Consider the following 26,186-nt stretch of genomic DNA (forward strand, 5'->3'; position numbering starts at 1 on the left):
TCTGGGGCTCCACCGGGAAATATTAGTGGGTGCTCTGCCCCCACTGGCAGCCAAGCTCCCCTGATCCCCCACTTCCCTTCCTCCTCCCCCCCCACAAGTGCGTTGCATCCCTGCTCCTCCACCTACCTCCCAGCGTTTCCTGACCAGCTGCCACCAAACAGCTGTTTGCACGCTCTGGGAGGGAGGAGGAGGAGCAGGAAATTGGCTCGCTCAGAGGAGGAGGCGGGGAAGAGGCGGGGCCGGGGCAGGGATTTGGGGAAGGGGTTGGATTGGGGGAGGAGGAGGCGTGGGAAGAGGCAGGTCAGGGGCGGGGCCTCATAGAAGGGGTGGAGTGGGGGCAGGGCTACGGGCAGAGGGGGGTTGAGCACCCAGGGAAAGAGGGGAAGTTGGCGCCTATGGTGTGTTCTATAATTAGATTTTTAGATTTCACAACGCCAGTAACAAATGTAAACTTCTGGATCACTATACCATGGAGTCACAGACGCCTGTAGCCAATCCTGTAATAAACTATCTAAAGGTTTATTAACTAGGAAAAAGAGAGTTATTTACAGGTTAAAGCAAGCAAACATACAGACACAAATGACAGGTTTCAGAGTAGCAGCCGTGTTAGTCTGTATCTGCAAAGAGAACAGGAGTACTTGTGGCACCTTAGAGACTAACAAATTTATTTGAGCATAAGCTTTTGTGAGCTACAGCTCACTTCATCAGATGTATGCAGTGGAAAATACAGTAGGACGAAAGTAACAGAACGCCACTAGCCATCAACTTCAGCCCCCAACTAAAACCTCTCCAGCGCATCATCAAGGATCTACAACCTATCCTGAAGGACGACCCATCGCTCTCACAGATCTTGGGAGACAGGCTACTCCTTGCTTACAGACAGCCCCCCAACCTGAAGCAAATACTCACCAGCAACCACACACCACACAACAGAACCACTAACCCAGGAACCTATCCTTGCAACAAAGCCCACTGCCAACTGTGTCCACATATCTATTCAGGGGACACCATCATAGGACCTAATCACATCAGCCACACTATCAGAGGCTCGTTCACCTGCACATCTACCAATGTGATATATGCCAACATGTGCCAGCGCTGCCCCTCTGCCATGTACATTGGCCAAACCGGACAGTCTCTACGTAAAAGAATAAATGGACACAAATCAGACGTCAAGAATTATAACATTCAAAAACCAGTTGGAGAACACTTCAATCTCTTTGGTCACTCGATTACAGACCTAAAAGTGGCAATTTCAACAAAAAAACTTTAAAAACAGACTCCAATGAGAGACTGCTGAATTGGAATTAATTTGCAAACTGGATACAATTAATTTAGGCTTGAATAGAGACTGGGAGTGGATGGGTCATTACACAAAGTAAAACTATTCCCCCCCCACCGTTCCTCAGAAGTTGTTCTTGTCAACTGCTGGAAATGGCCCACCTTGATTATCACTACAAAAGGTTCCCTCCCCCCGCGCCCCCCCAGGTGCAATAGGGCCATTAACCAATCCTTTGTATTGTGGTATTCATTGATGGCCCATCTGATTTTGCTAGTCCTTTTGGATGGGTGGGGGCGGGGATGATTCTTTTGCCTGGGTTCACAAGTTCAGAGCAAACATTTTCAAAGTTATAAAGCAAAACTTACATATTTTCTTATAGCCTGCAATACAGACGTTACAAGTGAGATTAATGCAGCAATTTACAAGCATTTCATAGAATCTAAACACCAAATACATTCATATAAGACTCATACCTATTTTGAGCAAAACTAACATACAGGTGAACTGGTCTGGTCTCCAGATGTTCTTAGCTAAAGCCTGCAGTCTTGGCAAAACCTGGCATCTGGCTTGCCAGCGTCAGACATCCCGTTGCATTCTACAGGAGTTCTCCTGTGTATTTATTTGCAACTTTGACATCTATCTGCATTTCCCATTCATGATGTGGGACCTTAAACAGTGTTTTTCTATTTATTTACGGCCAGATCATGTCCTGGGCTGTGCATCAATGTAGGGGCATAAAGGGAAGTAAGACTTACCACATTCCATGACCCTGTGTGACCTCTCTGTATCTCTGAAGCAGACGCAAGTGGGTGAGGGAGCAAGGACTGTGCATCCAGTACTTCCTCCGTCCCTGCATAGGTGAATGGATGAAGAGGAGCTGAAAATGGGTGGAATCTTGGTTCCACAAGGCTTCCCACCCACCCCCGCACCCCAAAGTACCAGATAGTGTACTACTGGTATGGGTTAGTAGCAGATTGCTGCCACTCGGGACAAAGTGGGAAGCAGAGAAGGAATCATGCCTCTCTGACCCACAATTCCTTCCATGGAATGCTTTTGGGGCAGTGCTGCTACACACTACCCAGGGCAGGTTGTTTAGCCACAATCTAGCTCTCGTTTATTTGCTTATTTTAAAAGCCGTGCAGTTCATCTTCAAGGAATAGAAGAGCTGGAGAAGATTTAAAAGGACAGATATTTTTAACTTCTTCAGACTCTTCAGACACTAGAGGTATTTATAGATGCATGACATCCTAAATATTAAGAACATAAGAATGGCCCTACTGGGTGAGACCAAAGGTCCATCTAGCCCAGTATCCTGTCTGCTGACAGTGACCAGTGCCAGGTGCCCCAGAGGGAATGAACAGAACAGGTAATCATCAAGTGATCCATCCCCTGTCACTCATTTCCAGCTTCTGGCAAACAGAGACTAGGGACACCGTTCCTGCGCATCCTGGCTAAAAGCCATTGATGGACCTATCCTCCATGAATTTATCTAGTTCTTTTTTTGAAACCAGTTATGGTCTTGGCCTTCACAACATCCTCTGGCAAAGAGTTCCACAGGTTGACTGTGCATTGTGTGAAGAAATGCTTCCTTTTATTTATTTTAAACCTGCTGCCTATTAATTTCATTTGGTGACCCCTAGTTCTTGTGTTATGAGAAGTAGTAAACAACACTTCCTTATCTACTTTCTCTACACCAGTCATGATTTTATAGACTGCAATCATATTTCCCCTTAGCTGTCTCTTTCCCAAGCGTCTATTAATCTGGTGAGCAGTCTAATTCATTTAACTGTATTCTGACTTTCCTTCTGATGCCTGTGCTAACACCCTGAGCTTTGAAAGTTCCCCCAGCACTCCTTTGTCAAGTGAGTCTTGCAACTCCCATTACCAGAGTTCAGATGAAGACCAAGCAAAGAGGGAAAGTAAGGCCATGTCTCCATTAGGAATTAACTCATTTCAGCCATTGGTGGTCAGCGATCTGTGAAACAGCACTTGTGCAAACCCCTAGCATATCTGTGGAAAGCTGCAATTTGTACTGGTTGAAAACTCATCTCTGCTTGAAACCAGTGCAAATCACGCTGTCTATGCTAGGGATTTGGGCTAGTGCAGCTATGTTGGTTGCTGGCCACCAATGGCTGAAATTAGGGATAATCCCTCGCGCAGACAAGGTCTACAGTTCAATTTTAGCATCTCCTCCCCCTTTTGATCTTTCAGATGCACTTTCACTTACAAAAAATTTGATGCTGTTCAAATCGGGTGAAAAGACATTTTCCCTTGCATAACTCAAAAAGCCACATTTTGTCTGAGGCTGCTGTGTGTGTGAAATTTTTCACACAGCTGTGATTAGAAGCTCCTATGCAAAGACAATTAAATAAACAGAACAGCTTTTATGAAGTACCAAGGTTGCCCCTGATTATTTCCAAAACACCTGTATGGGCCTAAAGCAAAGCTACTTGCTGTTGCAAGTGACACAAAACAGCTGGTGCTAACAAGGCAACCAGATGCCTACCAGAGCATTTAGAAAATGTTAGCAAACAATACTGTAGTTGGTAGGATATTGCAAAGTGTCTAGAACAGCTGTTGCCAGCTAAGGTACATAAAAGGGAAAAGCAATTAATTCACTGTCCGCATCATTGATTTAATGTACACAGATTGGAGCGACCAGGAGCCTAAATGTCACAGACTCCTTGTTTATTTTTTCAAAGCCAGCTGAAGAGATTTCTGGTTCCTTTCTAGGTGTATTAGGAAGAATTTGTGTCATGTTTACTGCAACTAGTGAAGGAGAAAAAGGGAGATTTTTCTCATATGAAAGGCTGTTTTCTCTCTTCCATCAGAAAGAGCCCAAACTTTTATTTAAGTGAAAACAAATCAACTAATTCCAAACCAGTTCCTGGTCTCCACATTTTGGTCCTTATTTTTGCTTATGTGTATTTTAATTTTACCTTTTCATTGGATTTATTTTTCATCTCTGATGTGTTACATAAATCCATATTATATGGCATTAGAATTTCACAAAATTCCTGGGTCATTTCCTGCTCCTATTAAAATCAACAGCAGTTTTGCCATTGACACAAAGAGCAGGACTAGGCATCTTATTGGCAGTGCTGACTTCTACATCAAACAGTAAAAAAGAATCGGTATCAGAAAGGTGCACAGTAAAGGAGGAAAAAGAGACTTCCTCCCCAAAACACACACAGGAAGGGGTATAGCAGCTCTGCTAGCCTGGTTCTGTGGTACCCTGTGTGTGATTTGCAAAGAGTAAAGTGAAAGTGAATGCAGGTTAAGTTGAACAAGTGAAACATTATTAAATCCTGGGTACTGCTCTGTCCATGTGGCTGAGTTGCTTCTCACTTGTGTGCAAATTTCTTGAATTCTTCTGAGGCAAGTTGGGGTCTGTTGTTGGTGAATACAGTGTCTGGAATGCCATATCTTGCAAAGTGAGCCCTCAGTTTCCCAGTCACTGATTTGCTTCTTGGATCAGGAAGGGAACTGACCTCCCAAAAGTTTGAATAGTAGTCCACTGAAATCAAGTGCTATTCCTTGAAGGTAAATAGGTCGGCTCCCACCTCTTCACATGATTGAGTGGGCAGCTAATGTGGTAACAAAGCCTCTTTCTGCAGGTGGTTATCACATCACCATCAAGTGCCACATCCTTCTATCAAGGAGCAGAATTGCATATTCATTCCCGGCCAGTAAACACACTCCTGAGCCTGTCTAAAACAGCTGTCAATGCTCAGGTGTGAGGCATGTATTTTTTGCAAGACATCCTTATATAATAAGGTGGGGACAACAGATCTCCGACCTCAGAACGTGATTCCATCCTGCACACTCAGCTCACCTTTAATTTGAAAACATGGTTCTGTTCCTACTGGCACTTGATTCTGTCTTCTGGACACCCTGCTAGTGTTGCTCCCTTGACTGCCTGTCGTTGGATGTCTTTTTCAGTAGGGGCTTTGTTATGATTGTCTCTAAGGGGTTGTTGTCTGATTGCACTATTATTGGGTGGTCATAGGTATATTGGTAGGATCACTCCACTACAAGCACCACAGACAGAAGCTCTCATCCTAGATGTGGATGTATCCTTGGGCATACCTCTGTTCAGTCTCCGATAGGGGCTCTGCTGGCATAAGCGACCGGCTGCTCCTGCAAAAGAGCTACATATAATCCTTTTCCAATATATCACACCGGATTGTCAGTAGCTCTCCTGGCTGGTTGTACTTCAGCACAGGAGCATCCATTATCATATGTTTCAGCATGTCAAATGCTCGCTGTTGGTGACCTGCCCAGTCCCACTCAAGCTCCTGCTTTGTGAGTTGACGTACGGCTTCTGCTGTTTCAACCAGGTGTGTGTCAGGGACCCCCACAGCTGAACCCAGACCTAGTTCATTGCCCTCAGCTGATTCAATTAATGAGCCTAGCCTCCTGATTGGCTGAAGACACCAGCAGGCACATTCTTAAACCCTGCAGCAGTTCTGTATCCCTGGCTGCCCAATAGCATTCCACACCTGCAGCTGTGTTTCTGGCCCTGCTCCTGGTTTCCTGCCCCTCTCTGGCTCATACTCTGGCTCTGACCCTCAGCTCCTGTTTCCTGGCTCTTAGTTCCAGCTCACTTCCTGGACTTGGTACTAGGCTTCTGACCCTGGCTGCAACCCACGGATCCTGATTCTTGGCTCCAGCTTGCTCCCTGGACTTGGTAACTTGGCTCTTGATTTGGACTCTGGCCACTAGACCTATTTACTGCTGCTTCAACCACTGACCATTAGGTAAGACTACCCACAGCCCAGTGCTTAACAACCTCCCCAGTGCTTAACAGGGTGGACAGAACTTGGAAAGAAAATATGTCATCCCTATGAAGTGCCATATCCCTTTCACCTCCATTGGAGCTGGCCTGTCTCTGATTGCCTTGATCTTGTTGGGAACTGCTGTAGGTAGATGTCCAGTGTATGTCATCTCATGATGTTTGAGCCACATTTTTCCTGGGTTCAGTTTTTATGTTCTTGTCCTGGTACTGCTGTAGAAAAGCTTGTAGTTTTCTGTAATGGTCTCATTCAGCTGTCCTTGCTCCTGTCCCTGATACAATCTGCAATTATTTTCACCTCAAGCAGCCCTTCCAGTGCTTCGGTGAGTCTTCTCTGGATCACATCCGGTGCTGGGCTTATGCCCATTGTCAAGCACAGCCATCTATGGTGACCAAATGGTGTTGCAAAGGTTGTCAGCATACTGAACTCTTTATCCAGGCTTATGTGCAAAAACCTTTTCCTCACACCATGGACTGTAAAGATTCTGGCTCCAGAAAGTTCTGGCAGAATATCATCAATTGTGGGTAGTGGCATCTTTTCAATGCCCAGTTCAGCAGGTTTGGATCTATGCAGATGAGTAATTTGCTGGCTGATGGCTTCTTTATTACCATTATGCTGCTTACTCTGGCTGTGCTGGACTCTGGCTGTGCCGGACTCTGGCTGTGCTATGATACCCCTGCTTTGCAGACTGTTGAGCTCATTACGGACTGGATTACAAAGTGCCACTGGAATTTTTCTTCATGGTAAGCCCAGGTTCCACTGTGAGGTCTACTTCCAGTCTCAGCTTTCCTTTGAGGCACCTGTTGCTTTTGAAAACATCCCCATATGATTTTTATGCTGTCTCTGTTGTCCATGGCATTCCCCTTTAGCTTCTTCCATTGCTGCACCCTGATCAGATCCATGGCTTATATGGCTGTATTCCCCAAGAAGAATAGGTGGCACCTCTGTGGGTGCTCTGGGGCTGTAGCACCTATGGAAAAAATAGTGGGTGCTCAGCACCCACCAGTCACTGCTGATAGGCAGTGCCACCAAACAGCTGTTTGGCAGCTCGGAGAAGAGTTTAGGGGAGGGTGGAGAGCAGCGAGTGGTGGGCAGATAGGGAGGGGGCAAAGTGGAGGCAGGAAGAGGTGGAGCAAAGGTGGGGCTTTAGGGGAGGGGCAGAGCGAGGGCAGACTCTCTGGGAGGGGCCGGAGCAGGGGTGGGAAGAGGCGGAGTGAAGGTAGGACCTTGGGGAAAGTGGCAGAGTAGGGATGGGGCCTTGGGGTGGAGCAGGGGTGAAGTACCCCTGGGAACAGGTCTGGATTATGACATTCTGAGGCACTAAGCTAACTCAAGAGTAAGAGGCCCCATACCATAAAAAAATGAGTTTATTATTTTAACAGGACGTTGAATATATAAACATGAAAGCTTTATATTTGCATATACAAAGGTGAAGTTGTAAAAATAGAATAATAATCTTCTTTTTTCAGCAGCCCTCCCTGTAATGATGACATCATGACAAAAATAAATTTTAGACAAATTCTTTGAACTAATTATGTATGTAAGTAAAACGCAAACAATCCAATATAAAATTACAAAATTAAAAAAAAATTTACTAGAAAAGTTCTCAGGACATTTTTCTTCTCTGTTGGGGGCATCTAAATTGTGGAATTCCTTGTCTGAATATGCAACAAGACTCTTAGCCCTGGTCTACGCTGGCGGGGGGGGGAAATCAATCTAAGTTACGCAACTTCAGCTACATGAATAACGTAGCTGAAGTCGACGGACTTAGATCGACTTACCGTGGTGTCTTCACCACGGTGAGTCGACTGGTGCTGCTCCCCCACAACTCCTCCTGCGCCTCTCGTAGCGCTGGAGTACAGGAGTCAATGGGAGAGCGCTCGGGGGTCGATTTATTGCATCTAGACTAGATGCGAAAAATCGATCCCTGCTGGATCGATCACTGCACACCAATCCAGTGGGTAGTGAAGTCATACCCTTAGAGGATATGCTAAAGTGCTAAAGGAATTGGTGGATGTGATTGCAGAGCCATTGGCCATTATCTTTGAAAACTCGTGGCGAACGGGGGAAGTCCCAGATGACTGGAAAAAGGCTAATGTAGTGCCAATCTTTAAAAAAGGGAAGAAGGAGGATCCTGGGAACTACAGGCCAGTCAGCCTCACCTCAGTCCCCGGAAAAATCATGGAGCAGGTCCTCAAGGAATCAATCCTGAAGCACTTACACGAGAGGAAAGTGATCAGGAACAGTCAGCATGGATTCATCAAGGGAAGGTCATGCCTGACTAATCTAATCGCCTTCTATGATGAGATTACTGATTCTGTGGATGAAGGGAAAGCAGTGGATGTATTGTTTCTTGACTTTAGCAAAGCTTTTGACACGGTCTCCCACAGTATTCTTGTCAGCAAGTTAAAGAAGTATGGGCTGGATGAATGTACTATAAGGTGGGTAGAAAGTTGGCTAGATTGTCGGGCTCAACGGGTAGTGATCAATGGCTCCATGTCTAGTTGGCAGCCGCTGTCAAGTGGAGTGCCCCAGGGGTCGGTCCTGGGGCCGGTTTTGATCAATATCTTCATAAATGATCTGGAGGATGGTGTGGATTGCACTCTCAGCAAATTTGTGGATGATACTAAACTGGGAAGAGTGGTAGATACGCTGGAGGGCAGAGATAGGATACAGAGGGACCTAGACAAATTGGAGGATTGGGCCAAAAGAAACCTGATGAGGTTCAATAAGGATAAGTTCAGGGCCCTGCACTTAGGACGGAAGAACCCAATGCACAGCTACAGACTAGGGACCGAATGGCTAGGCAGCAGTTCTGCGGAAAAGGACCTAGGGGTTACAGTGGACGAGAAGCTGGATATGAGTCAGCAGTGTGCCCTTGTTGCCAAGAAGGCCAATGGCATTTTGGGATGTATAAGTAGGGGCATACCGAGCAGATCAAGGGACGTGATCGTTCCCCTCTATTTGACATTGGTGAGGCCTCATCTGGAGTACTGTGTCCAGTTTTGGGCCCCACACTACAAGAAGGATGTGGATAAATTGGAGAGAGTCCAGCGAAGGGCAACAAAAATGATTAGGGGTCTGGAACACATGACTTATGAGGAGAGGCTGAGGGACCTGGGATTGTTTAGTCTGCAGAAGAGAAGAATGAGGGGGGATTTGATAGCTGCTTTCAACTACCTGAGAGGTGGTTCCAGAGAGGATGGTTCTAGACTATTCTCAGTGGTAGAAGAGGACAGGACAAGGAGTAATGGTCTCAAGTTGCAGTGGGGGAGGTTTAGGTTGGATATTAGGAAAAACTTTTTCACTAGGAGGGTGGTGAAACACTGGAATGCGTTACCTGGGGAGGTGGTAGAATCTCCTTAGAATCATAGAATATCAGGGTTGGAAGGGACCCCAGAAGGTCATCTAGTCCAACCCCCTGCTCGAAGCAGGACCAATTCCCAGTTAAATCATCCCAGCCAGGGCTTTGTCAAGCCTGACCTTAAAAACCTCTAAGGAAGGAGATTCTACCACCTCCCTAGGTAACGCATTCCAGTGTTTCACCACCCTCTTAGTGAAAAAGTTTTTCCTAATATCCAATGTAAACCTCCCCCATTGCAACTTGAGACCATTACTCCTCGTTCTGTCATCTGCTACCATTGAGAATAGTCTAGAGCCATCCTCTTTGGAACCCCCTTTCAGGTAGTTGAAAGCAGCTATCAAATTCCCCCTCATTCTTCTCTTCTGCAGACTAAACAATCCCAGCTCCCTCAGCCTCTCTTCATAAGTCATGTGCTCTAGACCCCTAATCATTTTTGTTGCCCTTCGCTGGACTCTCTCCAATTTATCCACATCCTTCTTGTAGTGTGGGGCCCAAAACTGGACACAGTACTCCAGATGAGGCCTCACCAGTGTCGAATAGAGGGGAACGATCACGTCCCTCGATCTGCTCGCTATGCCCCTACTTATACATCCCAAAATGCCATTGGCCTTCTTGGCAACAAGGGCACACTGTTGACTCATATCCAGCTTCTCGTCCACTGTCACCCCTAGGACCTTTTCTGCAGAACTGCTGCCTAGCCATTCGGTCCCTAGTCTGTAGCGGTGCATTGGATTCTTCCATCCTAAGTGCAGGACCCTGCACTTATCCTTATTGAACCTCATCAGATTTCTTTTGGCCCAATCCTCCAATTTGTCTAGGTCCTTCTGTATCCTATCCCTCCCCTCCAGCGTATCTACCACTCCTCCCAGTTTAGTATCATCCGCAAATTTGCTGAGAGTGCAATCCACACCATCCACCAGATCATTTATGAAGATATTGAACAAAACCGGCCCCAGGACCGACCCCTGGGGCACTCCACTTGACACCGGCTGCCAACTAGACATGGAGCCATTGATCACTACCCGTTGAGCCCGACAATCTAGCCAGCTTTCTACCCACCTTATAGTGCATTCATCCAGCCCATACTTCCTTAACTTGCTGACAAGAATACTGTGGGAGACCGTGTCAAAAGCTTTGCTAAAGTCAAGAAACAATACATCCACTGCTTTCCCTTCATCCACAGAACCAGTAATCTCATCATAAAAGGCGATTAGATTAGTCAGGCATGACCTTCCCTTGGTGAATCCATGCTGACTGTTCCTGATCACTTTCCTCTCATGTAAGTGCTTCAGGATTGATTCTTTGAGGACCTGCTCCATGATTTTTCCAGGGACTGAGGTGAGGCTGACTGGCCTGTAGTTCCCAGGATCCTCCTTCTTCCCTTTTTTAAAGATTGGCACTACATTAGCCTTTTTCCAGTCATCCGGGACTTCCCCCGTTCGCCACGAGTTTTCAAAGATAATGGCCAAGGGCTCTGCAATCACAGCCGCCAATTCCTTCAGCACTCTCGGATGTAACTCGTCCGGCCCCATGGACTTGTGCACGTCCAGCTCTTCTAAATAGTCTCTAACCACCTCTATCTCCACAGAGGGCTGGCCATCTCTTCCCCATTCTGTGATGCCCAGCGCAGCAGTCTGGGAGCTGACCTTGTTAGTGAAAACAGAGGCAAAAAAAGCATTGAGTACGTTAGCTTTTTCCACATCCTCTGTCACTAGGTTGCCTCCCTCATTCAGTAAGGGGCCCACACTTTCCTTGGCTTTCTTCTTGTTGCCAACATACCTGAAGAAACCCTTCTTGTTACTCTTGACATCTCTTGCTAGCTGCAGCTCCAGGTGCGATTTGGCCCTCCTGATATCTTTCCTACATGCCCGAGCAATAATTTTATACTCTTCCCTGGTCATATGTCCAACCTTCCACTTCTTGTAAGCTTCTTTTTTATGTTTAAGATCCGCTAGGATTTCACCATTAAGCCAAGCTGGTCGCCTTCCTTCCTTGCAAGTTTTTAAGGTCAGGCTTGACAAAGCCTTGGCTGGGATGATTTGATTGGGGATTGGTCCTGCTTTGAGCAGGGGGTTGGACTAGATGACCTCCTGAGGTCCCTTCCAACCCTGATATTCTATGATTCTATGATATAAGATGGCAATAGAGGATACAAGAGGCAATAGAGGAGATAAGATGCGGATAACCCACAATCTTAAAGCTCAACTATTAGTTATAGTGATATGAATTACACCCAGGTAATAAGCAAACCATCAGAAAATCGTATGCAGGTTGAATTTTCCAATAAATGGATTTGTTTTGTTTTTATGGAAGTTTATGCTAAATTACCTAATACTGATACTACAATTAGTAGCAGGAAGTTTTTACTGAAACCAGTAAAAATAATTTTATATTAAATATTGAGATTTATATATCTATACAACAACAAATTATATGTGCCAAAACTGGTATTTTTACCAGGATATTTCTGTGAAAGTTAGTGCTATTTTGTCTCTGCTCTCACAGGAAAACAAGAGGATATATAATTTTTTTACATAATGAATAATGAAAATTATTCTTCTTTTAATATGAATAAATGAAAAATGTTAAATTTTGTATTTCCTTAACAAAATTAATCCAGACTGTATATAAAATTTATTTTCAAATGTTTGTTCTGATTTAATTTTCGTTATGAAACAATGAATTGTTGGGATTTTTCTTTTGCCATACTATAAAAATACAATGTATTATCCATATGATACGTGATTTATAAGTCTCTCTATGAATTTTTACACAGCATACTACCTATAATAAAATATTAACTTGAACGCTCCAAACCTGCTGAGCAGAATATCCAAGTTTTTTTCTAGGCAGACATCTCTCTTCACATTCGCTTCTGTCCTCTGTCTCCCGCAGGACCACTAATTAATCTGAAGTAAACACCTCGGACACAGAGTGACAACAGGCTATATGTGCGAGAGAGAGAATTTACCAGAAAAAAGACTGGTAATCTCTAGACAGGCATTGAGAAAGTGAGGAAAAACTAGCCTATACTCAAGCAAATATAATGAATACTATAGACTTTAATAGCCTATATATCCTATATGCACATAGTTTGAAATAACATGTTCGCCAAGTACTCAGAATATTTTGCTTTATATGTAAATCTTCCTTCACTTCTCTCAAAACCCTCTAGTTATCCTTTCATCAGCACTCTATTTACTGTGAAGGTTCCCAAAACTGATGGAGGGAAGCCAACACAAATTTATACTCCTCAAGATCCACTCGACCCTAGTCCATAAAACGATCACCTGCAAACTTAATCATGTGAAGCATGGATAGCGCATGAAGTAGAATGCAGCAGGCACACTAAAATACACAATTGTACGTATGTACAGCTCAAAAGAAGAGAGAGCACACTAACATACGAGTAGGCGCTTGGCAGGATGGCTTCACGACACTGCCATCTCCAACCTCACATTTTTCCCGACTTTTATCAGCAGTGAGATAATTTATTTAAATAAGTTACGAAGGCACGGTCAGAATTTTACCAGTAGCAGCTGCCCAGCAAAACGCTGTTTTAGGAGACTGATAACAGACTTACTCGTAAAATTAGTATTTCTATAAGTGCAATTACCTTTTCTTTCCCCTCAGCCCTGGCCTCCTGCCTGTCCATAATGAACAATTAATGAAGGGTAAAGGCAGGGAAAGGGTATTCGTGTAGCCAGATATGTGTATTTTTGTCATATTTGAACAAAAATGTCTAAAATTAGAGCATCTTTTCCCCATATCTCCTTTATATATCAATCGAGTTTGATAACATTTTAAATGGAATCAGTTTTTTCTTTTTTAGAGACCCCTCAAACTGCGAGGCCCTAAGCCACAGCTTAGTTATTTTATACCTTAATCTGGCACTGCCCGGGGAAAAATAAAATTTGTCACCTATGCCAATAACGCTCTGTGGTGCTTACCATCCACAACCACAAACTTTAGCTGATACTATCTGTTTTTCAGGCTGGTGAGTATGAGGTCACATTTTCTGACAGGCTACATTAATAATGTACAACGAGAGCATAGATTGCACTTGCTCTTTTTAATGGGTGTGTTTGAGTCCAGCTGACACCAAGGAATCGCATTACAGTAAGCTCTGCTATCCAGCTGAAAATGCACAGGGCATATGCACACTGTCATATGCGCAGAGGTTGGTATTGTCCCCTGTTTTCCTGTCCCAGCAGCCTGTACCTGACATGCTCTCAGATTCAAAGAGAGAATCATGATGTCATCACTGCTGTCTCATGTGCCATTCCCCTCTGGTGCAAGTCTGAACCTTTCTGGGACCTTCCTCTGCTCTTGCACTCACTGCTAAAATGGTTCAACTTGCCACAGTCCTTGCAATGCTGTCCTAGTGCAAGGTACTTCTCTCTTACCTGCTTATTCTGTCTCCCATGGTAAATGCATCTCACTAGAGGCATAGTTCCCTGGCCATCTGCTCTCCTTTGCTGTTGTCTCACTGCAGGTACTGCTGTGGGTGTTGTGCCTTCTAGGGCTCTCATCCTTTCTCTGGAGGCTTCTGCTGCACATCCCATGTATAAGCATCTGTCTAATGTGAGATCACCTTTCTGGAGCAGCTGCTCCTGAGGAGGTTAATTTCCAAGTGCCATAGACAATCCTGTCCTGAATCCAGGAGTCTGGCAAGTCCCCAAAATTGCATGTAGCAGCCAGAGTGTGTAAGGCAGTATCACGGGTCTATCCCCTCCCCTTTGGATTGATCACTGGTGAAAACCTGCATCAGTCCACACTTACATTCTGCTTTGGGGAGCAATAGGTCCCAGGACTGCTGTGAGGCTGCAGGCAATGGTGAGCTTAGAGTGCTGCAGAGCTCTCTACCTTGTTGCCCAGTTAGGTAAAATAGCAGTTTTACTTTCCAGTTACTGTCGTCCTCCTGCATGGCCAGGTCTGCGTCTAGCTCAAACTCCTCCTTTCCCTGGGTCCATAGTTGAGCTAGGTTAGAGTATTCACAAAATCCAAGGCCCCGGTGGGTTTCACATCAAGTTCCATGACTCACACTGCCTGCAGCTGCACTGCAGAAAACTTAGCTCCGATGCTGTCGTCATCTTCCATTAGCAAAGAGGGAAGCTGAATGCAGGTTAAACTGAACAAGTGAAACTTTATTGAATGCAGTACATTGCTCTGTCCATGTGGCTGCATTGCTTCCAGCCTAACGCCCTGTGTTCCCTGCTCCCCTGGCCGCCTGTCAATGATAGTCACTCCAGGGAACACTGGCCCGCTGATGCCAGTGCCAGTGATCATGATATACTGAGTCTCATCTATTTCAGAACCCTGGCCTCAGTTAGATTGTTCTGGTGACAACCACAATGTGCTCAGACAGCATGGGGATGGGTGAAATGGCACCGGAACCGGGAGGGCCAAGGGGGCCATAGTCCTCCCACTTTTTGAAAGTGGACAGGCCAGTCCTGTCTACTTTTTGCTGGGGCGGATACCACCCCTTCCCCTGCACTTCCCCCCTGAGGCCCCACACCCCGGCCAGGCCAGCGTGGAGCCCAGCTGGGGAGCCTGGGCAGCAGTGGCAGATTAGCCACTGAGCCAACAGGACCTGTGCCCAGGGTCCCCAGCCAATTGGGGGCCTCCTGAAAAATGGGTGCTCCCTGTGCCCACTGGGTGCTCCTGCCAGGGAGCAGGGTTGGGGTGCAGGGGCTTGCCCCGCTCTGCCAGCCTGGCACTCCAGTCAGGCCTTGCCCTGCTTTGCCTGCGCAGCGTTCCAGCCAGAAAGCGGGGTTGGGGCATGAGGGATTGCCCCACTCCACATGCCCTCCTGCCACCCATGCCAGGCAGGAGGAGTGGGCAAATCCCCACACCCCAACCGGAGTGCCGGGCAGGTGGAGCAGGGCAAGCCCCTGTGCCACAACCCCATTTCTTCAGCAGGAGCGCTGGGGAGAGGGGCAGGGGGAACTGCAGGCTGAAGAGGTGGGGAGGTGCCCCCAATTGCTCTGGCCCAGGGGCCCCACAAAACCCTAATATGCCCCTGCCAAGCCGTTGAGGGAGCTGTGTGGACTCTTCACCTGACGACAGAGTGGGGGTACTGAGAGCAGTCTCTGGCCCATGTCCCCATCCCCAGGGCTCCCTGCCCAGCATGGAGCATGTTGAGGGTCCACAACTCCGCACCAGCTCACCACAGCTGCCTGCGCGGCTCTTCCTGACCCAGCTCTGGCCTGGGGGGTTGGGCCTTGAAGCCTCAGCCTGGCCATGGTAAGAGCCACCTGGGCAGCTGTAGAGAACTGCGGACCCTTCACTTGCCCTGGGCAGTGGGTTTGGGGGGAGGGGACACAGGCTGGGGGCTGCTCTCATCAGGCCCCCCCCAACGCGGGCAGGTGGAGGGTCCACCGCAGCTCCCCACAACTGCCCGCGTGGTTCTTATCATGGCTGGGCTACAGCTCCAAGGCCGGAGCTGGTTCGAAGACAGTTGTATGGACAGCTGTAGGGAGCCTGGCTCCCTCCACCTGCCCTGGGTGGGGGTCCAGGGGGCGGAGACACAGCGAAGTGGCTGCTTTTGGCCACCCATCCACCCCAGGCTCTCTGGCCCTGCTCTGGTTTCTGGCTTGGCCGGGGGCAGGGACTCTAGGACAAGGAGCGGTGGGGGCAGGCCATTGGGGGAAGGCTCGGGCCCCCCCCTCTTTTGGGAAGGCTCCGATACCCTTGGTTGCATGGCAGTATAAAACCCTAAGACAGGAAATTCAGAGTTATCTAATGTTTGTGTTTTCTGGATCTCAACCTTCAGGGTACAGTAAGAAAATTTTTGGCTTTCAGTTCTGACGACTGCAGTCGACATGCACAGTGAGATGTAAAAGCAAATGAACACTATGACAGCTGACTGTGAGTCTCTTTCCTTCCTTACATGCTGTGATATAGGACCAAATGTACCCGACAAGGGGAATTTGTGGCAGTAGATTAAGCTATTCATGCTTTTCCCAGGAGAGTGCCATACAGTGTAGGGTAAAAGAATTAAAACCACTTTAATGGTCTTCAGCTGGGGGAGGACAAATCACCTTTATTTTGTTGCAGTACGAAGCACTAAAGATCAGAGCTGACAGCCCACACAGCCTCCTAGTAGAATCACGTGTGTGTACATGTTTAGGGCAGGGAAAGAACACAAGGAATCTTTTGGAGTCATGCCAGAATGCCAACTGGTCAAGAGAAAAGATTTAACTATGTCTTAAGAAGACCACACTGGAACCAAGGAATGAGTGGAAAGAAAACCATTCCATGGGCTTGAAAGGGTAAAGCCTGTATGTAGCAGGGGGACAAATTCCTTAAAAAAACCACTTACTCTGAACCACTGAAGAGCAGGGCTGCAGAATGTCTAGCTTCAAAAACAAAACAAAAAACCCACCTGTTTCTAGACCTTACGGCTGTGAAGAAGCCTTTCCAGATATGAACAAAGTACAAACAGGCATAGTTATGTAAAAATCTGCAAATCACACAGACTTATCCAAGACCCTAGCTCTGTGGAGGTGTAGACTATCCCATACATCTCCATGGAATGTTGACTAAACCTAATGTTGATGTCAATGTCAACATGGATAACTATTTCACTGCTGATAGTTGTAGCAGAAATATCCAGCCAATATGCTTGTTCCACAGTCCTAAATGGCCTCCCATATCTTCCCAAAATGCCAAAAGCCCCAGCTGCCCCTGCCCTGCTGCCAAAACCTTATTCTCTTCCATGAGGTAGTTATGTGTTTTCCCTGTAAAATTCTAGGGCATTTAAATATTTAGGTGAAATGTAAAATGAAACAATCTCAAACACTAGGAATGCTGTACTGAGAGTATTACTCATTTTCAGGTTTAATTAATTAAAACCTCCGTTCTGTAAACTTATCTGAAGCTGCCACAGGGTTTCCAGTCTGCTGCGCTGGAATACCACAGAATCCAGCTTTCTTGTTGCAGAATGTAGGGGAATCCTGCCATAGAGTGCAAGGCACCTTGATGAATGGTTTAAAATTTCACTCATATTATTGACAGGCCTGAAAACATACAGGGCCAAGTGCTGTATTCTTCGTGCACCCAAAATTTCCACTCTCATTACTTGGAGGTTTGACTGCACAAAGAATACCAATCTGGCCCATTGTATGCATCAGAAAAGGCTCTGGCCTCGAGCAGTGACTCTCACAGCTCAGTAAAAGTGGCCAAGCAATATAAACAATATTGGACTTTTATTCTGGATCTGAACTTGCTCTAAGGTCAGGGATATTTGCATGCAGGATTTTGATTTGGCTCTATTTCTCCCTTAGTCTGCTCTTAAACATTCGTCTAATTGGCTGGCTAATGCTATGAGGCAGTACGTTCCAAATCCTTTGAGGTACAACTGACAAGCGCTCATAGTACCAGCCATCTTCAGTCTGCATTTAGCTCTCATTAGAGCTTTTCATTTTTGATCCAAACATTTAGCTTGGAAAACATCTCTCAGAATTGGTTTATCTGATTTACTCCTCCCCTAAAATCTGCAGGGAGGTGCTTTGGCACAATGTTGTGCTGCTCTGATTCCAATTCTTTTTTCCACAGAACCCCTCCCTCATTCAATGCACAGGATGCATCTGCACTGGGAGTAGAGCAGGGTTCTGGAGTGCAAGACGCCTGCCTCATTTATTGCAAAAGTTAGAAGGTATGTAGTATATGAGGCAGGGGCCTGCAGGAAGAGAGAGGACGGATCTTGTGGTTAAGGCACTTGAATGCTGTTCTGGGCAACTGGTTTTTTAACCCTCCCTCTGCCATTGAATTCGTGTGATGTTGGCCAAGTCACTTAACCCAGACTTCTCACATGTGGTCACTAATTACATGTTCCTCTTTTTCTGGGTGCCCAGCTTGGTACCACCATGTCTGATTTGCAGAAGTGCTGAGCACTCACAGCAGGAACTGAAGTCAATGGGAGCTGTGTCTTGCACATATTAAGTGCTCTATAACACTATGTACTCAGAAAAATCAGCTTGTAGACATCTCAAATTGGGCACCCAAAATTAGTGGAAACTTTTGATCTTAATCTCTCTGGCCCAGAGCCACAACAGTATTTAGCCTCCTAACTTCCATTGATTTCAGTGGGAGTTAGGAGCCTACATAGCTTTTTGGACCTGGGCCTCGGCTCCCCATCTGTAAAATAGGGTATTACCAACCCCTACTTCACAGGGGTGTTGTGAAGATTGATTGATTGATGTTTGTGAAACCCTCATGCCCAGATCCTCAACAATATTTAGGTGCCTCACTCTTATTTAAATACCTTTGAGAATCTGGGACTCAGATGCTATAGTAATGAGCACCTTAGAAAAGCCCATGAGGAAATTAATAATTCTGCCTTCAGAGCAGTGTTTGACTAGTGTCCAGTAAATAAAACAAAATATGAAACAGCTGCTCATTCAGTGAGCACTGTGCACTGACTGAGGCAGGGGTCCTGGGGAAAAATCAAATGTGATCATGTAATTAAAGACTGTATCAGAGTGCATATGCACAAGGGGATTGAATGCACAGGCAACCTTAATTCTGCCATCGCCTAACTTCTGAGTGCTTGACTTTGCAACCTCAGTAATGTTCTTCTAACGCAGCTTTTTGTGTGTGTAATTTGATATTTATAGTACATTGACGCTCAGAGGCCCCAGTCAGCTCCATTGTGGCAGGTACAGAACAAACCTAATAAGAGACAGATCCTGCCCTGAAAAGCGTAGTTTTAGAAGATGAGTGATATACAAAGGGTGAGGAAAGAGACCATCAGACATGTACAACTTTTATATAACTATAGACACTTGCTATTTTTAAAACAAATTTAGATTTGTAATTATGGGTTGACTTGCCCCAACTGCTCCTCAGTCTTGCTGTCATACACAGGCTGGCTTTCATGTACGTGTCACACCACAAGTGGGCCATGAAAAGGGTTCTGAAAGAGTAGAAGGCACCCTTGTACATCTGGTTGGGAAGGTGTTATATGCATCAGTGAAGTCTGAAAAAAAGTGCAAAGACACTTGTGGGTGGCACAAGGGAGCAGAAACCTTTCTGAAACATTTCAGGAAATTAAGGGTATAATTAACTGTGCTCAAAAATTTTCTGTTGGAACTTGTAATGGAAAATTGGGTTTCTGACTAAAAATTTGTTAACAGGACATGTCTGATTTCCTAGAACACTTTTGATTTTTCATCAAAAGCGAAACCCCCAACCTTTTAGGTCAAAAACTGGTTTCTCTTTTTCAGATGAAAATTTTCAGTCTGCAGCAGTGTTTGGCTGAAATTTTCTGGTTTTTGGTTGCCAAAACCTGAAATGTTTTTTGATACCCCCCACCCCCAAAAAATCAGAAGAAAAACCCTCTGATTTTCTGAGCACCACTAGTTCTAATGTACCTACAGATGTGCATGTATAAAATTTGTGTACACAATTACATACATGTATATCCATATGCATATAGTTTGGTCCAGGAGATGGGACACCAGACTGGGAATAAGAAGCCCTGTCTTCTATTCCTGGCTCTGTCACTGAGTTGCTACGTTTTGGGCAAGCTACTTCACCTCTCTGTGCCTTAGTTTTCCCATCTATAAAATGAGTACAAAATAGTGTTTACCCACTTTTGTGAATGGCTTTGCGATCTTGGTGAAAAGCACTATATAAAAGCTAGTTGTTATAATTATTTATTTGATTTTTATAAGGTTTTTGAGATCTATGGATGAAAAGGTCAATACAAGTGCTTCTCATTATTTATTATATATTAATATTTAGATACATATGACACTAGGTCCTTTATTTAGATTCTAATGGGCATGCTCTGTGAAGGGCTGTGGGCTGTTCCTGTGATACCCACATTTCCTTGTCAGTATTGCTTGTGATTGTCCATAGAGTTTTGCATGCTAGTATTCATAATTTCTATTGTGGTTTGTTCCTGGTATTTCATTTCATTTTTTGTTGAGCTATACAATCACCTGTCTTAACTGAGCTGCAATAAAACCATTATCGAGATTTACAAGTAAGGTGAATTGTGAAGGAAACAAAGAAACCAGCAGAAACATTCTTCTGCTTTATCAAATGCCTGATTTTATTGTGTATAAATTTACAAATAACTGTCTAGAGTATTGGCTTATGTTGCAGCCTCCATTCAAGACAAAAGCTCATTTGTTTATAGTGTATTCAAGGAGAAGACTGTTTTGTTTTTGTGCAGTCCACTGCACACTTTGAACCTGATTCTGTACGTATGTACACCAGTGTAAATAAGGAATAATGCAACTGAATTCAGTATATACACACATCAAACTTGTGTGCAGCAAGATAAAAAGCAGGTCCACAGCGAGTGGATAGACTGTAGCTTAAAAATATACACACTAAACATAATTTCTAGACTTTCACAGACTGTAGAGCCTTGAAGGCATCTATTGTACATTTATTATCTATAGGTTTAGACCCATGGAATCTCCAATCTGATCCTGAACATACAGAGAAATTAACAGAAATTTCATCTGTTCTTAATATTCTTACTTCTCTTATTTATAGTTTATTTGTATAACAGTGGTGTCTAAAGGCCCCAGCCATTACTTAGGACCCATTGTGAAGGAGTATGATAAAGGAGAATTACTTTTGAATGGAAGGAAGCTGGATAATGAATTGAGGAGATAAGTTCTTCTGTATGCATTGGGGGAAAGGAGAAAAACGGGGAGGCTTGTGGATGTGAACATGACCGAGAGGTTGCGAGAGGAAATAGTAAAGATGAGGATCTCACTGCTAAGAAGTGACCCATGCTATGAGAGTCTGGGATCCATTTCTTTATCTAAATCTTCTTTTGCAGCTATTAGCTTTTAGGTTGCTTCAGCCTACACACAGTTATGCAAACATACTTGTTAATCAATCGTCCAGTTTATGGAAACTGTCTAGCTCTCAGTTTGCCTGTTTGTTTCCTCTTGCACAGACTTTGTTTTAATACAGTTAAAGTATTTAGATGATCTGGAGAATCCTAGCAGCACTGGGGAGAGGGGTTGGTTTGCCGTTGATTCTTGAGCCTCCTCCTTTAAATTTGAAGTGAAGAGCATTTTGTTGTTGCTGTTTTAATCTACTTGAAACTATGGCTGTGTAGGGAGCCAGGGTGGCTTCCCTCCGAACCAGAGGGTAAAGAGCCACCCTCTCAGCCTGAGTGGGCAGGATCAGACCAAGCTTACGCCAATCCCCGGAAGGGGAGGGGTGGGACAGGAAGTACAAAGGGCGGGGCCCTTTGCCCAGTGAGGAGAGCACCAGGGAGGGAGACAGACACAGGCTGCTGGCTGCTCCCTCACGATCCTGCTGCCGACCCAGAGGAGGCCCTGGGCCAGGAGGAACCTGACCGGGAGGAAGGCCTCTGGTGACCAGGACTGCCCGCCGCTGAGTACCCGGAGGACCTGGAGGGGCCCGGCTGTAGCCTGGGCCAGCGTGAGTCCGACACAGAGGGGGAGCTGGAGCTGCCAGCAGCGGAATACCCGGACGAGCTGGAGGGACCGGAGAGACCCGCTTGAGAGACCGGGTAGGAAGTAGGCCAGGGGCAGAACTGCACCATGGGGTGGGTGTGTTTGGTCAGCGGGCACGGATGGCCCCCCGCTGACCGAGCGGCAGGACCTTTGGCTCCCGCCACTGTCAGGGCCCTGGGCTGGAACGCAGTGGAGTTGGGTGGGCCTGCGTTCCCCTACCCCGGCCAACCTGCCTTGGGTAACAGAACTGCGCGCGGCCGACGCGTGCCGGCGCTCCCCTGCCTGAGGGGCGCGCTGCAGACTCCGGCCGGCACACCTTTCCCGCTAATTCCCCAGTGCCCGAAAGGTGTGACTAAGGCCCACCAGTGGGACCATAGCTCTCCATCGCCCCCTAGGGGCTCGGAGGACCGATTGAAACCTGTCACAGGCTGTCAATTAATTGCAGTTTACCTGTGATTAGTTTTTTTAATCGCAATTAAATAAATTAATCATGATTAATTGCAGTTTAATCACACTTTTAAACAATAGAATACCAATTGAAATTTATTAAATATTTGTGGATGTTTTTCTACATTTTCAAATATATTGATTTCAGTTACAACACAGAATACAAAGTGTACAGTGCTCACTTTATTACAGTATTTTTTATTACAAATATTTGCACTGTAAAAATTATAAACAAAAGAATAGTATTTTTCAATTCATCTCATACAAGTACAGTACTGCAATCTCTTTATCATGCAAGTGCAGCTTACAAATGTAAATTTTGTTTGTTACATAACTGCCCTCAAAAACAAAACATCATAAAACTTTAGAGCCTACACGTCCACTCAGTCCTACTTCTTCTTTAGCCAATCGCTCAGACAAACAAGTTTGTTTACATTTACAGGAGATAATGTTGTCCACATCTTATTTACAATGTCACCATAAAGTGAGAACAGGTGTTCGCATGGGACTTTTGTGGCCAGCATTGCAAGGTATTTACGTGCCAGATATGCTAAACATTCTTATGTCCTTTCATGCTTTGGGCACCATTCCAGAAGACATGCTTCTATACTGATGATACTCGTTAAAAAAATAATGCATTAATTAAATTTGTGACTGAACTCCTGGGGGAAGAATTGTATGTCTCCAGCTCTGTTTTACCCACATTCTGCCATATATTTCATGTTATAGTAGTCTTAGATGATGACTCAGCACATGTTGTTCGTTTTAAGAACACTTTCGCTGTAGACTTGACAAAACGCAAAGAAGGTACCAATGTGAGATTTCTAAAGATAGCTACAGCACTCGACCCAAGGTTTAAGAATCTGAAGTGCCTTCCAAAATCTGAGAGGGACGAGGTGTGGAGCATGCTTTCAGAAGTCTTAAAAGAGCAACACTCCAATGTGGAAACCACAGAACCTGAACCAGCAAAAAAGAAAATCAAACTTATGCTGGTGGCATCTGACTCAGATGATGAAAATGAACATGCGTTGGCCCTCACTGCTTTGGATTATTATCGAGCAGAACCTGTCGTCAGCGTAGACACATGTCCTCTGGAATGGTGATTGAAGCATGAAGGGACATATGAACCTTTAGCGCATCTGGCATGTAAATATCTTGCAATGCCAGCTACAATAGTTCCATGAGAACGCCTGTTCTCACTTTCAGGTGACATTGTGAACAAGAAGCAGGCAGCATTATCTCCTGCAAATGTAAACAAACTTGTGTGTCTGAGCGATTGGCTGAACAAGAAGTAGGACTGGGTGGACTTGTAGGCTCTAAAGTTTTACGTTGTTTTGTTTTTGAGTGCAGTTATTTTTTTGTACATAATTCTACACTTGCAAGTTCAACTTTCATGATAAAGAGATTGCACTACAGTACTTGTATTAGGGGAATTAAAAAATACTATTTTGTTTTTTACAGTGCAAATATTTGTAATAAAAAATATAAAGTGAGCACTGTATACTTTGTATTCTGTGTTGAAATTGAAATCAATATGTTTGAAAATATAGAAAACATCTAAAAATATTTAAATAAATGGCATTCTATTGTTAAACAGTGTGATTAATCATGCATCAGCCCTACTTGAAACACACTTTTTCAGGTCAGGATAATTGTAGTGGTTTATTTCTGCTTCTAGGGGTCCAACGACACGCTAGCAACTCCCATATCTGACAGTGCTTGCTTGCAGACTTCCAGCAGTTTTCTTGAGTGTTCTGGGCAGCAATAGTTGTCTCCTATCTTCTTCCAGTGGAGGTAGCTGATAGCAAGACTTGCCCATAAAGGCCAGTTATCCCATGTTAGAACATAAGAATGGCCCTTCTGGCCCAGTATCCTGTCTGCTGACAGTGACCAGTGCCAGGTGCTCCAGAGGGAATGAACAGAACAGGTAATCATCAAGTGATCCATCCCCTGTTGCTCATTCCCAGCTTCTGGCAAACAGAGGCTAAGGACACCATTCCTGCCCATCCTGGCTAATAGCCATTGATGGACCTATCCTCCATGAATTTACCTAGTTCTTTTTTGAACCCTATTAGGATGGAGAGGTCCTATTTTAAGACATTTAAGGGATTATGCTAAAAAATCCATTTACTCCAAAGTATTTTAGCCTGTTTTCTCCCTCCCATTAGACCAAATGCTGCCTCCCTTCCCTCACACAAAGCTGGAGTAAATAGCCTTTGTGCAGTAGATAGGATCCTCCTGCACTGATCCAGCAGTTTGGCGCAGCTACTCGTCTGCCACTACAGCAGACCATGGGCTTTAGTAGCAGCTGCACACACCCTAAGCCTCCAGATCAGCATTCTCCTTGGCTATCCCCATCTGACACTCAAGCCCTCTCTTGCACATCATTTAGGACCCTTCCAACCCCATATAGGGTTGCCAATTTTCTAATCTCCCAAAACCAAACACCCTAGTCCCACCCCTTCCCTGAGGCCCCACCCTGCTCACTACTTTCCCCCTCCCACGGTGGCTCACTCTCCCCCACCCTCACTCACTTTCAGTGGGCTGGGGCAGGGGTTTGGGGTGAGGGTATGTGTGAGGACTCTGGACTGGGGGTGCAGGCTCTGGGGTAGGGCCAGATATGAGGGGTTTGGGATGCAGGAGGGGGCTCCGGGTTTGTGGGGGAGGCTCGGGACTAGGGCAGGGAGTTGGGGTGTGGGGTGGGTGATGGCTCTGGGGTGGGTCTGGGGATGAGGGGTTTGAGGTGCAGGAAGGGGCTCCAGGTTTGGGGGGGCTGAGGACTGGGGTGGGGGGTTGGGCCTCAGGGTTGGGGCACGGGCTTACCTCGGGCAGCTCCCGGGCAGCGATGCAGCAGGGCTAAGGCAGGCTACCTGCTTGTCCTGACACCATGTTGCTCACGCAGTGGAAGCAGCCAGCAGGTCCAGTGCTAATAGGCAGGAGGCTCCACGCACACTGCTCTTGCCTGCAGGCACCACATTGCAGAGCCGGTGCTAAGGGCAGGGGCAGCGTGTGGTGCCCCATGGCCCCCCCTGCTTAGGAGCCAGATCTGCTGGCTGCTTCCGGGGCACAGTGTGGTGCCCCAGAACAGGTAGAGACTAGCCTGCCTTAGCACTGCACCACCGCCAACCGGACGTTTAACAGTCCAGTCGGCGGTGCTGACCGGAGCCGCCAGGGTCCCTTTTCGACCGGGTGTTCCGGTCAAAAACTGGACACCTGGTCACCTTAAGAAGGGAGGCAGAATTTGGTCCAACATCCCTACTAATGGCTTTTCAGTGGTGGCATCTATAGTTTGGCTGGGATGGTTATCAGAATAAAAAACTCTGTTCACAATGGCAGGGAAAACCAGGCTAGTAATAGCTACATACAGCTGTTTTTAAACACAACTGGTGCTAGCACAGCTTTCAGCCATCATATGCACAGATCTTAGGGGACATCTCTTAGCAGAGGCTGTCTTTAATGCTATCTGTTATGAATCTGTCCACAAAGCTCTTTACTACTAAAGAGCTTGCTGTTTCTGTGCCATATGAACCAAAATGGGTAAGTGTATTTGCTTCAGTTCTGCAAAGAATGGCTCCATGTTTCTGAATGTAGCACTTTAGCAATGAGAGGTGTCCTCCTCTTCCAGTTTATGGGTGAACAGGATTTCTGCCTGCAGACTGACAATTAGCATACAGAGTTGCTGAAATCTTGCTCCCATTGAAGTCAAAGGGAATGTTGCCACTGAGTTCAGTGGGGCTGGGATTTCACCCACACAGGCTTATTATCAAATACAACTCTTCTTCCCCAGCACTTGTTTAAAGAAGGGAAAATTTGTGGCATAAGCTAACAAAAGCCAGGAAATG

At 45.7% G+C, this 26,186-nt stretch overlaps 1 long non-coding RNA gene across 1 annotated transcript in view; it reads right to left on the reverse strand.

Moving 5' to 3' along the window:
- Nucleotides 1–14,051, reverse strand: part of LOC141982187 (uncharacterized) — a 78,560-nt gene extending 64,509 nt beyond the window's left edge. The window contains exons 1-2 of the long non-coding RNA XR_012637982.1: nucleotides 13,849–14,051; nucleotides 2,038–2,132 (exon numbers count right to left, since the gene is read on the reverse strand). This is a non-coding gene — a long non-coding RNA (uncharacterized LOC141982187). The remainder of the gene's footprint in view (nucleotides 1–2,037; nucleotides 2,133–13,848) is intronic.
- Nucleotides 14,052–26,186: the final 12,135 nt, after the last annotated feature.

Source organism: Natator depressus, chromosome 2 (genome assembly GCF_965152275.1).
Source record: "Natator depressus isolate rNatDep1 chromosome 2, rNatDep2.hap1, whole genome shotgun sequence".
In the NCBI taxonomy this organism is placed as follows: Eukaryota; Metazoa; Chordata; order Testudines; family Cheloniidae; genus Natator; species Natator depressus.